The sequence below is a fragment of the Hipposideros armiger genome, unplaced genomic scaffold (genome assembly GCF_001890085.2).
Source record: "Hipposideros armiger isolate ML-2016 unplaced genomic scaffold, ASM189008v1 scaffold_32, whole genome shotgun sequence".
Lineage (NCBI taxonomy): Eukaryota > Metazoa > Chordata > Mammalia > Chiroptera > Hipposideridae > Hipposideros > Hipposideros armiger.
The window spans coordinates 4,381,151-4,394,909 of NW_017731382.1; the positions used below are offsets into that span (position 1 = coordinate 4,381,151).

The window sequence follows — 13,759 nt, forward strand, 5'->3', positions numbered from 1 at the left end:
AGGGTAGGGGGAGCTGCCTTTCAACAGGAGGTAGTGACCAGAAGGGACACAGGGGCTTCTGCTGGTCATGTCCTGTGTCTTGATCTGGGTGCCAGTCACATGGCTGTGTTCACTTTGGGAAAATCCACTCGTCTGGTCACGTGCTCTTTTCTGGGTGTGTGTCATAGTTCAATAAATTATCGCATTGTAAACAAGAGGTAGATGTATCAACAGGTGAATGGGTCGATGAGCTGGGGCACGTCCATGCCGTGGAATACCACCCAGGAAAAAAAAAAAGGCAATGAACACTGCTACACACCACAACATGGACAAATCTCGAAATAATTATAACGAGTGAAAAAAGCCAGACCCAAAAAAGCATATACTGTATGATTCCATTTATATAAAACCCTAGAGAATGCAAAGTAACCTGTGGTGACAGAAGCAGACCAGTGGGGGCGGGAGGGGGAGGTTACCAGGGGGCACGAGGCAACTTCGGGGGAGTGGGGGGTGGCGGAGATGTTCGGCACCTTGACTGTGACGATGGCTTCAAAGCTGACCAAACTGCACCCTTGAAATACGTGCGGCATATTGTAGGTCAACAACATCGCCATAAGGCTATGCTCACGTGTAAAGGTAGAACCCAGGATGTGCTGATGGATGGGATGTGGGAGGGACAAGAAGAAGGCGTCAGAGCAACCCCAGGCTCATGGAACAAGGAACCGGGGGTGGGGGGTGGAGCCTTTCGTCACAGTCGTCATTTACTGCCCCATGTCACCAGCTCCTGGAAGGCAGGGCCCAGGGCTGTGTCTGGGCACCACTGTCTCCATGGTACTCAGCAGAGGGCCGAGCACCAGGAAGGACCCAGTACCAAGGCGTGAGTGCTGGACCCCAGGAGACAGTGTTCTCTAATGACGATGTGGGCTGCAGGGCCTGGTCCCACTGTCCATCGCCGGGGGCTGTGTTTGCCTGTGTGTTTCCTTGGTCAAGCAGTCACTCGCGGCAGATCCAGGGCAGAGAGTGAAAGAAGGCTCAGCTTGCACGGCTCAGGCCCCCACAAGCCTCCCACAGAAGAGAAGCTGGCTTCACTCGGTACTCCCCACATGCTACCACTCTGCCCGCCTCAGCTCTGTTAGTGCCTGGCGCACCTTAACCAGGTCAGTACTAATATTATACTCATTTTACAAGTGAGGAAACTGAGACGTGATGGGGAAGAACCCACGCTCTAGAGTGGAGGACCCCAACCCGGAGCGATTTTGCCCCCCTAGTTAGGGTTGGCAGAGTTAGCAGAAAAAAAATACAGGACATCTGATTACATTTGAATTTTGGTAAAACAACATTTTTTTTTTTAGTATAAGTATGTCCCAAATATTGCATGAGATATACTTATGCCTATTTGGGGGGCATACTTATACTAAAAATGATTCACTGTTAATCTGATATCCAAACGTAACTGGGCACCCTGTATTTTATCAGGTAACCCTACTCCAAGCAGATATGTGACAATGTCTGGAGATAGTTTGGGTTGCCACCGGCATCTAGGAGGGACAGGAGAACAGACCCCAGGACAAAGAGTTATCTGGCTCCAAATGTCAATGGTGACACCACTGAGAAGTCCTGACCCAGAGCTGGACTCAGGGACCTGCCACTATGAGGTGAGAAGGCAGGAGAGAGACCTGGGGGGTCATGCCTCACTTGGGAAGCTCACAAATAGGAACAGACGGCACCCTCCCCCAAAAGAACAAGCCCATCGTTGCATGCCCTGCATGCGTGTGTCTGACGGTCACATTTATCAGGAGCATGTAAATTGATACAGAGGGGTCTAAAAGTAAATAAATAACCAGAGGGGCCCGGGTTAGCCATCTGATGGTTTCAGCATGGAGATCTGGTACAGCGTGCTCCAAGCATCCTGGTTTCCTTGGATATGCTGGCTGCGCATTAGCTATCTCAGGCCAAAAATAAAAGATTTGTGAGAAAGAACCCACAGGAGATTGCTGCCACCGCTGCTGTAACACTCGTCATAAAAAAACCAGACACCCCAGGCTCCGGGACAGAGGAGGGCTTAGCTCCCGCGTCCTCCTGTTGCAGGGTGGACAGAGCAGACTGGAGCCAGATGGGTGTGAATCCAAATCCAGACCCTCGTGGTAACCAGGCAGCTTCACGCACATGATTTGTCCTCCCCAAGCCTTGGAGATACGCCTGCTCCGTTCAGTAAGAGGGAGGACGCACCCATTTCACAAAGCTGTTGGCATAGAGCGAGGCCGAGCCCCCAGGACCTGCTTCCAGCTTCGCCAGGATAGGTGGGCACAGACGGTCAGGGCACCACGGATGCAGGCACCATGAGACACGCAGAGACTGCTGAGGGTGGCAGAGGAGACACATCCGTGCCCACCCTGCCTGGTCTTCTGATTCGAAACGCGAGCCCTTCCATTCGTCGCTGAGAGCACCCATTTTAAACTCCGATAACCTGGATTCAAGTCCTGACTCCAACTGGGCACGTGACCCCTGTATTCTGTGGGCTCAATAATGAAGCCCACATCACAGGGTTCTTGTAAGGATCTTGCGCAATGATTCAGGTCAAGACCTGAGAACAAAGCTCACATATCGTGGGAACTCAGGCTGAACTCAGGGATTGTCCAACAGGAAGCGGGGCCTCTCTCTACCCTGGGGTCCGTCCTGTTTGAGGTTGTCATCAGTCACTAAGATGAAGCCGGAGAACCCACACGGGGCAAATGTGCAATCCTTCCCAGGGGGAGGGGGCACTCTGGGGCTGGTGGGTGAAGCTCAGGGTTCGGGAAGTCTCCCCCGTGGTCAGAGGGCAAGGGTGAGTCCTGGCACTCTACTTCCTCAGGTCAGTTCTGAAACTCCAAGGTGACACCCCCCAGAATGGCTACACTAAAAAGACAGGCAACATCAAGTGTTGGTGAGGGTGTGAAACACCAGGAAGTCTCAGATGACTGCTGCGGGGCGTGTACATGGGTACAATACCGTATCTCCTGAAGCTGAGTGCTAGCCTCCCTCAGACACAGCATTCCACCCCTGAGTGAACGCGGGGCAATGACGCCCAGGTGTGCAGTGAGCACGCAAGATGCACAGAGTGCTCCTGGCAGCCCCGGAAAGAGCCGACAGCTGGAAATGACCAAAATCAACCAGAGAATCAGCAGGAGCATGCACGCAGTGAGGTGTCACCAAAGCTGTAAAGGGAACAAACCCCTGCGACAGAAACGCCGATGAGTCTCCCGGGCTTAGCAGTGAGAGAAACAGGCAGACACAAAAGAGCGTGTGCTGCCTGGTCCTGTCGATGTGACGTTCAAGAGCGGGCGAAGCAAATCCACAGTGAGTGAGTGAAGGCAGCACGGGGGCGACCTCTGCAACAGGGTGGAGTGGGTAGTAACTGAGAAGGGACGGAGGGAACTTTCTAGAGTGGTGGAAATGCCCTCTCTTAAAAAGTCACCGAGCTGTCTACTTCAGATTTGTGTACTTTATTCCAGATGTGCGCCCTATCACAAAACAAACACAGTTGAGGTGGGGAGAGCCGGAGCTGTACAGGAAGGGCGGACCTGTGAGCCAGGACTCCCAAGGTGAGCGGCAGAGACACAGACCACGCCCGGAGGCGCCACTCCCTGGGCCCAGCTGGAAACTCTCCTCTCTGCATGCGCTCTGGGCAGACCCCATCCAGCCAAGTGCACCCTGGAGGACGCTGCAGGACCGTGGGCCACCGGTGGGGAGCTGGGCCCACTTCATGGGGTGGGACATGTGCAGTCACATGGGACTCTGCCCTCAGGAGGTGCTCTAAGCTCTACTGTCATCACCTTGACACTCTTCATAATTTTTGAACAAGGAGCCCTACACTTTTACTTTGCACTGGGCTCCACAAATTACGTAGCAGGTCTCGAATGGGAAGCCATGATGGTTAGCTTGGTCCTCAATTTCTGAAGGCCTGTTCTGCGGCAAGAGAAGCACATTTATGCCGCCAGAAGCATGAAGTTATGGAAGTCATAAAGCAGGTGGACCTCAGCTGGATATAAGGAAGAACTGTGCCAGTGGTTCTAAATGAGCTGCCTCCCGAAGAAAGATTAGCAGCCCGTGTGATGGGTGCCTGCTCTGCGCCAAGCATCTTCCCTGTATCATCGACTTACCCGTCACAATAACCCAACGAAAAGGAAATATTATGACCCCCATTTTGCAGAGGAAGAAACTGAGGCAGGTGTAGATGACTTGGCCAGCGTCACTCAGCTGGTTAGCAGTGACGATGGGATTTGAATCCCAACCTGAATGACTCCCAGTTGATACCCACCACCAGAGTTTTCAGATATTCCAGCTGCATGCTGCATAGCACCAGAGGCCAGTGGAGGAGATTTCTGTTTTGGGAGACGCAGGACTGCAGGGCTCAAGGTGGAGACCCTGGGATTTCAAACACAGACAAGAGGCGGGGCGAAGAATGCCAGAGCACGCTCACCCACACTGGCTGCGTGCCAGCCCCGAGGAGGCTGGTCTTCAGGAGTGCCGGCCCTACCTGGGGGCTCCCTTCACAGTTAGACCAGCGAACAAAGACACTCAGGTGCTGGCAGGCAGACATGAATAAAACTAGATAGTGTGTGATGCAATAGGGAGGGGTGGGGACTGTGTCAACTTATGTAAAAAAGTTTATAAAAATGTTAAACATTAGGCAGGCAACACCAAAAACACTTGAGCAGTCTGTCTCCAGGCAGTGATTGCTGGCTTAGACAGTCAGCCCCACGAGGGCAGAACCAGGTCTGTCATGCTCATCAGTGTATCCCCACCATAGTCCAGCACAGGGCTTGGGATGCCCCACTGGCAGCCAGTCTAGTCACCCTCCTTTGACCTCTGCCACCCAGCAGGGCTGGGCAATGCGGTGGGTGGAGGGACCCCACCCAGCTCACGTGGCTGTGCCTTACCCACCCGATTTCCTACTCCCTCCCTTCTTCTCTTGCTTCCCAGCAGCACAGGCCTGGTTCATGAGAATTTTCTTAGAAAAGAAAGATTGAGTACTGAATAGATGTTGGGAAGTCAGAAGTGGTTAAGATCAAGGGCTCTGGAAACAGGCCTGGTTTGAATCTAGCCCCACCTCCTCCGAGCCACAGGACCTTAGAAAAGTTACCTGGCCTCCCTCTGCCTCAGTTTCCACATCTGTAAAATGGGAATGATGGTAGCAACTAACTTGTCTTTTGTGAATATTAAATTAGAAAAGGCTTATAATTTTTGGAGCAGTAACTTAGATAAGACACGTCATTTTATGAACATTAAATTAGGTGACAGAGATAAAATGCCTATGACGCCTTACACACGGCAGGCATTTAATTAATACTAGCTGCTGTTTTTCATTGCATGGACCGTTCCTGTTTATCAAACACCTACTGTGTGGCAAGCTCTGTGTTAAGAATTGGCCTTTGAGATAATTATTCAACAAGTATTTATGGAGCATAAACCATGGGCAGACCCTTCACAAGGCACACGGGTACCACCCACCATCTCCCCCTCGGTGCGGAGCTCATGTCATTGTCCGGGAGACAGAGCAAAAACTATGATGGAGCAGAGCAGCGCGGGGAGGTAAGGTTAAGCCACTTGCCCATGGTTACACAGACAGAAGTGAGTGGATTACAGCGTGTCTCTCGTGGGTTCTGCCTTATCCCACCAGACCCTGCCTGGCACAAAGTATATGCTCAGTAAACGTCTGGCGAACGGATGAATGGCACTGGATCCTCACAAGATCCTAACAGGAACCTGCTGATACAAACAGGCCCAGGACCGCAAGACGCGTGAAGGAGGGCATCCACCCACGGCATTCCGAGGCGTGGACACCAGCCCCAGATGCTCAGGCCCTGCGGCCCCGCCCTCCCGCCACCACGTGGATTTAAAACCCACGCTGCCGCCCGGCTCCTGCCCCTCTTCCGCGATTGGGCGAGGCCGCCCGCACTTGTGCCCAGTCGTATGGCTTCTCCCAGAATCCGAACTTGGGATTGGCCCGATCGTTGTGTCATTTCGGGCTGCCCGTGACGTCATCGGTGTCTGGCCCCCCCCCCTCCCGCCTCTCCTGGGTCTTGACTAGAGTTAAAGGAGCTACGGGGAAGACGCGGGCATCGCTTCAGGGGCGCTTTTAAGTAGCAACCTTTAATATTTTTTAAAATTAACGTTCACTGCAGAAACTACAGCAAACAATATAAGGGACATGTACATTTCATTTAATCCGTTACACAAAGCTAACCACTATTAACATTTTGGCATTTCAGTCTTTTTTCTGATAATATAATTTTACTTGTACAAAATTGGGATCAGTTCTGCAGCATATTTTAAAATTTGCTTTATAAAGGACTTTTCTCTCCATCACCAAATAATCTTTGAAAACATCGTTTTAAACAGTTGTATTATCTTTGACCTTCTTTGTAACCAATCCCCTTTTCCCCCCTAATTTTGTTGCACTTTTGCTTTTAAAAATGAGGATAGGATCACTATTCTTGCCCATCATACTCAGTTCCCTGGTTATGTCCTTAAGATATGTCGTAGACATGGAACTAGGGGATGAGGACACTCATGCTTTAAGGGCCTAATGGTCCATTGCAAAACGGTCTTGCATTCATTCAGTGGGTATGTACTGATCAAGTATATGTGCCCACTGATGCTGAAGCTGTGGGTATAGCAAAGAGCAAGACCAGGTAGCCCATGGCCCTTTAAAAATTGCAGTGCCCTTTCATCACCTGTGAAGCCAGCTCCCGGACACGTGTTCCCAAGCCCCGTATGAGCACGTGGACTCCCTGTGGAGCTGGCCAGATCTCCAACCCTGGCAGAGACCTGCAAAGGAGGGCAAGGGAGTTTTCTGGGTGCCACTCCCTTGTGGGGGCGTCATGGTGCCCCCCTCCTCTGGATTCCAATAGTGCTAGTCTGGTGTTCTGGAGGTGCTGGGGACATCTGAACATCTGTCCCTGGGACCAGACACTGGGGGCATACAGGGCACAGTCCAGCTGGGACGAGAGACATCAAACCAAGCAACTCACAAATTCACGAACAATTACAATTTGGGGTAACTTCTCCAAAGGGAAGAAGGGGATTCTAGTGTTCCTTAGGATTTTGTTCCAGACTTGGAGCTTCTGGAGCACAGAGCAGAAATAATGATTAACTTTTCAAGAGCTTGTTTCTAGCCAGGCCTGAGACTAAGTACCATCCAGGCGGTTTCCCGTTTACTTCTCCCAACAGCTCGCTGAGGAAGCACCTCTGTGACCTCCATTTTAAAGATGAGGAAACTGAGGCCTGAGTCGTTAACTCTCCCCAAGTCGCACCGTTGGAAGTGGTAGCACATACTTTCATGACCTCAGTTTTAGGCATGAAGAATTCAATGTTTGGGGGATGGGTCAATGATGAGTGAGCCCCCCAAAGAGTAAACTCGGTGAAGGCAAAGCCAGGTTTGCTACGGTCGCTGTGTACCCCCAGGACCTGGTGCACCACCTGGCTGGCAGTAGGGAACTGCCTATATGCGCCCGTTGCTGGCCCAGGCCAGAGCCAGGTGGACCCAGCCCTCCCTACACCCTCTGTGACTAGCCTGGCGTTTGCCCTCACACCCAGCCCCTTCTCCACCAGCAACCCCTCCAAACCTAGCAGCAGAGTGCCAGGGCCCGGCCTGGCCCAAATGCTGTCTATGCCACCGAGAATCTCAATTTTACATTATTAATCACTCCTGACAACAGTAACATGTATCCCTCCTGAGAACAGAGACACAGAACATTTCTGTTTGGGTATTTCTGGTCCGTGAAATCAGCTTGAATGACAAACAGTTCCTTCTGGAAGTGTTTCAGACATGGGTTGAGCATCTAGAACAGCGGTTCTCAACCTTCCTAATGCCGTGACCCCTTAATACAGTTCCTCATGTTGTGGTTGACCCCCAACTATAAAATTATTTTCGTTGCTACTCTATAACTGTAATTTTGCTACTGTTACGAATCGTAATGTAAATATCTTTTTGTGTTCCGATGGTCTTAGGCGACCCCTGTGAAAGGGTCGTTCGACCCCCAAAGGGGTTGTGACCCACAGGTTGAGAACCACTGATCTAGAATCTTCCAAACCCCTCTCAGGCTCAGCCTAAGGCAGAAGAGTCAGCTATCCAGTTATTTATCGTAACCAAAGACCCAGCAGGGCCTGGGCTGGGAGTCAGGGACAGGATCCTGGCTTAGCTCTGACCTTCACCACCAGGTTGACCTTGGCCAAGTCACATGCCTGCCTGGGCCTCAGTTTACCCACCTGTCGGAAGACAGGATTTGGCTCTAATGTTTTTTCTGCCCACCCCTCATCTCCCTGCCTTGGTCCCACAGCCCTGTCTTCTCTGTAGAAACCAGTTCCCAGCTGGGAATGACAAATCAGAGAGGAGAGGAGGGGCTGGCTCCCATGATGGGAGGCTTGGGGGTGTGGGCGGGGATCTGTGACCAGTTTAGCAGAGCTTCTTTGGCTTGCTGCTGGAGAGCTCAACCATGTGACATTTGTCCAGGAGCTAAGCTCCTGTATCAGCATCTAAACATACACAACATAATCAACAAAACACACATACCCACCACAGCATAAATACACATACGCCCCATACATATATGTCACACACACACACACACACACAACACTCAGAACACACACACATCACGCCCTTATGGTTAAGACTTCGGGCTCTGCTCAAGTGCCAGGCGAGTGCTTGTTCTTGGGAGGTGAGGGCCTAGGTGTCTGGCTTCCCACTACTTGGCTAGCAGCTTGTCATTAGATGGGCATCCGGGGCACAGCACCAAAGGAGATGCATGTGGGTGGAGGGAGTGAACAGGCAAGGAAGACAGGGTTATCAGCAGGTAATGAAAGTAGCCCCAAATGGGACTTGTCTGTTTATGTGAGTGGGTGCCACTCATTTATTCCCCAGAGGGTTGCCAAGCACCTGCTGTGTGACAGACACTGATCAATGCACCCGCTGGGGAAGCATTGGGACAAGCCAGGCTGTCCTGCCCCCCTGGGGTTGCCAATCAAATGGAGATGGACAGTGAGCACGCAGACACATGAATTCGATGCCCCTGGTCACTGCGCTGAGGCCTTGACACACACACAGTATTTCACTGTGAAATACTGTTTCCATTCCCACTAAAGGGCTGAGGAGACACGCAGTGGCCCACCAAGGTCACACACATGGGATTCTGGCAGCAAGTGCCTGGAGTTGCCTCTCTGAATTTGGCCTTCACTTCCTCCCCGCCTGAGCCCACTTCCGCCCACCTTACCTCTTCCTGCAGAGGTCAGCTGGGAACCTCCAGGGAGCCCAGAGGATGGTGTTGCCCGAGTCCAGGAGCCAGGCCAGGGCAGATGCCAGCAGAGGTGGTGGGGGTAGAGGAGGGGGCAGAAACACCATTGGCTGAGGCTGGGCTCTGGGGTCCAAGTACCTGCAGTCACATCTCACACCACCTCACTTGTGGGTCCCTGTGCCTCAGTGTCCCCATCTGTCAAGTGGGAATAGTATTAGCTGAGACCTCATCTCGCAGTTGATCCACTGAGCTAACCCTGGCTGGCTATGGAATCTGGGTGAATGTCTGCTGAAAGATGAAGGATATGCAGTGGCTAGGGAGGGCCCGCCGACCAGGCGGCGTCCAGCCAACATTAGCTCTTGTGAGTGTTTAAAAGCAAAACAGGACAAAAAATAAAAATAAAAACATGAAGTCCAAAGATGCAAACTTGGGAACGTTGACAGGCTGATTAAATCACAGGCAGGACTTGGAGAAAAAAAAAATGACTCAGCTGGCAGGAGTTTCCAAAGGTGGCAAGTCAGGAGGAGAGGTTGTTCAACTGCTCAAACTGCCCAAGACTGCCTCTGAAAAGGTGGCTCTGTCCGCAGGCCTCTGGGCGGCAGGGGGGTGAGGGGAACACGGCTGGAACTGAGGAGGCTGGGTCCGCCTTGTCCCCACTCCCACTGTCAAAGCAGGCCCTTTGTTGACTCAGCCGGGCACTTTCCACAGCGCCCAGCAGGCACAGTTAGGACACAGCCAGCCACCCTCAGCCTCCGCCAAAACCTAGACTGGCTGCTCTGGGTTCCTAACCTGCTGCCAACAAGGGCCTGGCACCCGAGTGGGACTGACTACAGGGTTTGGGCTCCTTGTTCAAAACTTACTAATTAGTAAGAATTTCAAGGTGGTGACAGGAGAACATTAACTCAAGCACAGGGCCGGGACATCTGCACCAGCTGTTCCCCAAAGCCAGCCTTGCCCCGGTGCCTCTGGGAGCAAGCCCTCCTTACCGGCTCAGACGGGACCTTCTCTCTCTAAAGATCCCCCTGTGGCAGAACCAGCCCACACTCAGGGCAGACAGTGCACGTGCTGTCTGGAGGCCTGGAAAGGCGTGTCCCCAGCAGTCGCCTGGGGACACACACACTTTTCACAATCCCATGACCTGTAACCGGGTTGGGAAATATGTCCCAAATGCCAGACTTCCTGGAATCATGAGGATCCCTTAGCTCCTCTTCCACCAAGGGTGTTGGCCTGGGTACCTGTACCCCTGGCCTGGGACTCCCTCCCAGCGGTCCCACTTCCCCCACAAAGGCCACCCTGGCCCCCTGGGCTCCAGCTGTGTCCAGGCCAGGTCCCCCTGTATTCGTTCCAGCTCTTGTCTCTCTCTGAAGCCATTACCTGGACTTACATGTTTGCACACTTCTCGTCTGTCTCACCTGCGAGAACAGGAGCCCCGGGAGGGCAGGCATTTATACCTGGCCTGAGGTAGATGCTTGGTACATGTGAGAAGAAATAAAATGCTACCTCCTGAGGGTAGGCTTCCCTGATCACCAACCAGGCCTCTAGCTCATCTTTACCATATCTGAAGTGACCTAGTGTACCTATGGGTTTTCATGTGGGCCTGGCCTATCATCTGTCCTGCCCCCCAAAATGTCACATGAGGACAGGGTGCCCAGTGCCCAGCACAGAGCCTGGACCTGAATAGGGAGCATAATATTAACTGACCAAATGAAAGAAACTTCTTTCCCTGAATTGAGACCTCTTACCCATAGATGCAGGCTGGCCCAGCAGAGGTGGTCTACTCCCCAACACCCCCACTCCCAGCAGAGTGAGCTCTCCCACCTGGAGCATTAACTCTTCATGTGCCTGGCCTGACCGTGGGTTTGTGCACCTCAACGCTAAATCCCAAGCACCGCACAGGGTGCTGCCTGGCATCCGTCTTTCGAGATGCAGTTGCGACCACCATGCCTGACACCCTGTATGAGGCCTCAGGCAGAGCCAACTTTGGAACCAGGGCAGAGACGACTAACCAGTCCCAGGGGCCACCATCAGAACAGTGGCATCGCATTGTAGACGCTCAGTAAATGTGACCAGTGCTGTCGCTCCAGACAGATCAACCAGAGGTCAATGTTGGTAGGTTTTTGGTTTTTTTTTTAACTCACTGAATTAACTGGTTATTTTTGCCTGCTGGTGGTTTAACCTGGATTGTATAAAGCCTGCCTCATTTCCAGGACAATCAACGTGTGTGTTTTTCAGCTGCCAGACAGGCCAGATGTCTGCAACAGACTTTGAGGAGGGCTGGGGTTGGGCCTGACATGGCTGAATTCCTAGCACTCAGGGCTGGAGCTCAGTGAAAGTTTGTTGATTGAATGAATGAAGGCAAGGCTGAAAGGAGTGGGCAGGGATGGTGGTCTCCCTCAGCCTAGAAAATGAGTGGGACCCATGACCATCCCCAGGCTCAGCCAACATTTTCAGGGACCCCAAAGGAATGCTCAGAACCCCACCCTCCATCCCAGTTTATTCTCTAAGCCACAGAGGCTAAACTGCAGCAAGACCTCCCCGCACCCCACCTGCTGGTGAAATGGACCCCTCCTCAAGGTGGGGGCTGAGATTGTCCAGCCCACAGTAGGGGCGGCCTCCTGGGAGGCAGACCCTGAGTGCTCTCCCCATCCTGGTCCCTGGGCTTGTGCTAGGGCCTGCCTGTAGTTCTAAGAGTGAGCTGCTCGTCCCAAATGATGGCCAGTGCCTTTGAACCTCCCTCTGTTCTGAGCCCATGTGGGCTCCCCATAAAGCTCCTACCAGTCAGTCACCTCTGAACTTGAACCCTCCAGGAAACATTTCCTGCCTGCCCTCCTAAGAGAGCAAGAGGTATCATTGTGCTCAGTGTGGGGAGAGAATTCATTCACTTCTTCGGCTGACTTTCTCTGAGGTCTGCAAGACTCTGGAGTGGTTCAAGTCGATTAAAAGGAAACAAGAACTTTTAGACCCTTTTTCCCCCTCTGAATACAAAAATAGTCTCCGCTCATTACTAAAACTCCAGGCATTACAGAGACACGTAGATGTTTAGAGAACTAGAAACATATGTGGGGGGAGGGGGGGGGCGGGCAGATGCCCCAGGACCTGGGTTGAGCTCAGGCTCCACCATTGTGTGATCTTATATTAAGCAAGTGACCCCCAGGCCAGTTTCCGGGTCTGTAAAATAGGACTAATAATATTCCTACCTCTCACAGAAGGTGTCAGGTTGAGTTAATGTTTGGTAAGTTCCTGGCACACCGTAGGCCCTCGGTAAGTGCATGTAAAATAAATATTTAGGGAAGGGTCTAGGAGGGGACGCACCAAATTGCTAAGAAGTGGAGATGTGCCAGGAAGGGAGGGGCCACTTAATATTTCAATATCTTTTTAAACCAGGAGAATGTGTTCTTGTAGCACTTGTGTAATTAAAACTTAATGAAATAAAAGTACGCCTCTGCACTTTCTCCCGCCTCTTTTGCACTTGGGAGCCGCGCCACCCCCCGCAGCCGGTGGCCCCTCTGGCAGCAGACAATGGGTGTGGATTCAACCCCGGGCCCCGCCGGCTGGGACTTGACACAAGTCCGGGACTCGTATTTACATGACAAGGTCTCCGGGGCGTTTCTCGGAGCGGCCCGGGGCGTGTCTACGCGATCTCCGGTCTTTCCCCGTCGACCTCCTTGGGTTAAAGTGCGCTGGGGGCGCAGCGGGCTAAGGAGCTTCGTGGGGCTGCAGACCTGGAGGCGGGGAGTTTCCTGCGAAATCAGGTAACGGGTGATCTGGAGGGCTTCCCACCCCTTCTCTAACTTCCCCTGCCCGGAGCCCCGGACCTCGTGCTTCTTTGAGGGGACAGGCTACCCCAAAAGCCTGGGTCAAGGACTCGGTGGGGGGCGAGGCGGTGGAGAACGCATCCCCGAGGGTGCGGCTAGAGCTGAGTCCGGCTCACCCGGGCCGGGGGTGTGCAGGGCAGGGGTCCCAAACCGAGCCGCTTGGGAAGCGTACTCGGCGCCCCGCCGCCGCGCGCGTCCTGGGTCTGCGCCGGCCGCCGCGCTCTGGCCCTTTAAGGGCCCGCCCCCTTCCCCGTCACCCCGCCCCTGGGCCCGGGGAGGGTGCGGGGGAACCTCGGCGGGGATTGGCGCAGCGCGCGCCCCCTCCCCGGCCCCCGCGCGGTGGGAACCGGCAGCCCCGTCTAGCGCTGACGTCAGACCGTCTGCCAGCCTCCGACCGCGGTCTCGGAGCGAAACCCGATCTCCTTGGACTTGAATGAGGAGGAGGCGCTCGGCTGGGGGAAGCCAGCGGCAGAGGCTCAGCCCCGGCGGCAGCGCGCGCCCCGGCTGTCGGCCCATTTCCCGGACGCCACCCGCTGGCGCTGCCGACACCCCCGGGGCCGCGGAGGGGCGGCCGGGGGGGCGCAGCGGAGCGCGGCCCCGCGCACTGAGTCCCGCGGCGCCCCGGAAACTTGGCGGCATCCGGAGCCCGGCGACCCGGGGCGCCCCTTCCCCGCCGCGCGCCTCCTGCAT

At 53.7% G+C, this 13,759-nt stretch overlaps 1 protein-coding gene and 1 long non-coding RNA gene across 2 annotated transcripts in view; one reads left to right on the forward strand and one right to left on the reverse strand.

The window, feature by feature from the left end:
- LOC109380050 (uncharacterized) overlaps window positions 1-10,336 on the reverse strand; it is a 14,495-nt gene extending 4,159 nt beyond the window's left edge. The window contains exons 1-2 of the long non-coding RNA XR_002123361.1: window positions 10,241-10,336; window positions 9,234-9,449 (exon numbers count right to left, since the gene is read on the reverse strand). This is a non-coding gene — a long non-coding RNA (uncharacterized LOC109380050). The remainder of the gene's footprint in view (window positions 1-9,233; window positions 9,450-10,240) is intronic.
- A 2,565-nt stretch (window positions 10,337-12,901) lies between these two features.
- Window positions 12,902-13,759, forward strand: part of PMEPA1 (prostate transmembrane protein, androgen induced 1) — a 65,199-nt gene continuing 64,341 nt past the window's right edge. The window contains exon 1 of the mRNA XM_019637338.1: window positions 12,902-13,006. The gene's annotated coding sequence lies outside the window, so the exon portion shown is untranslated. The remainder of the gene's footprint in view (window positions 13,007-13,759) is intronic.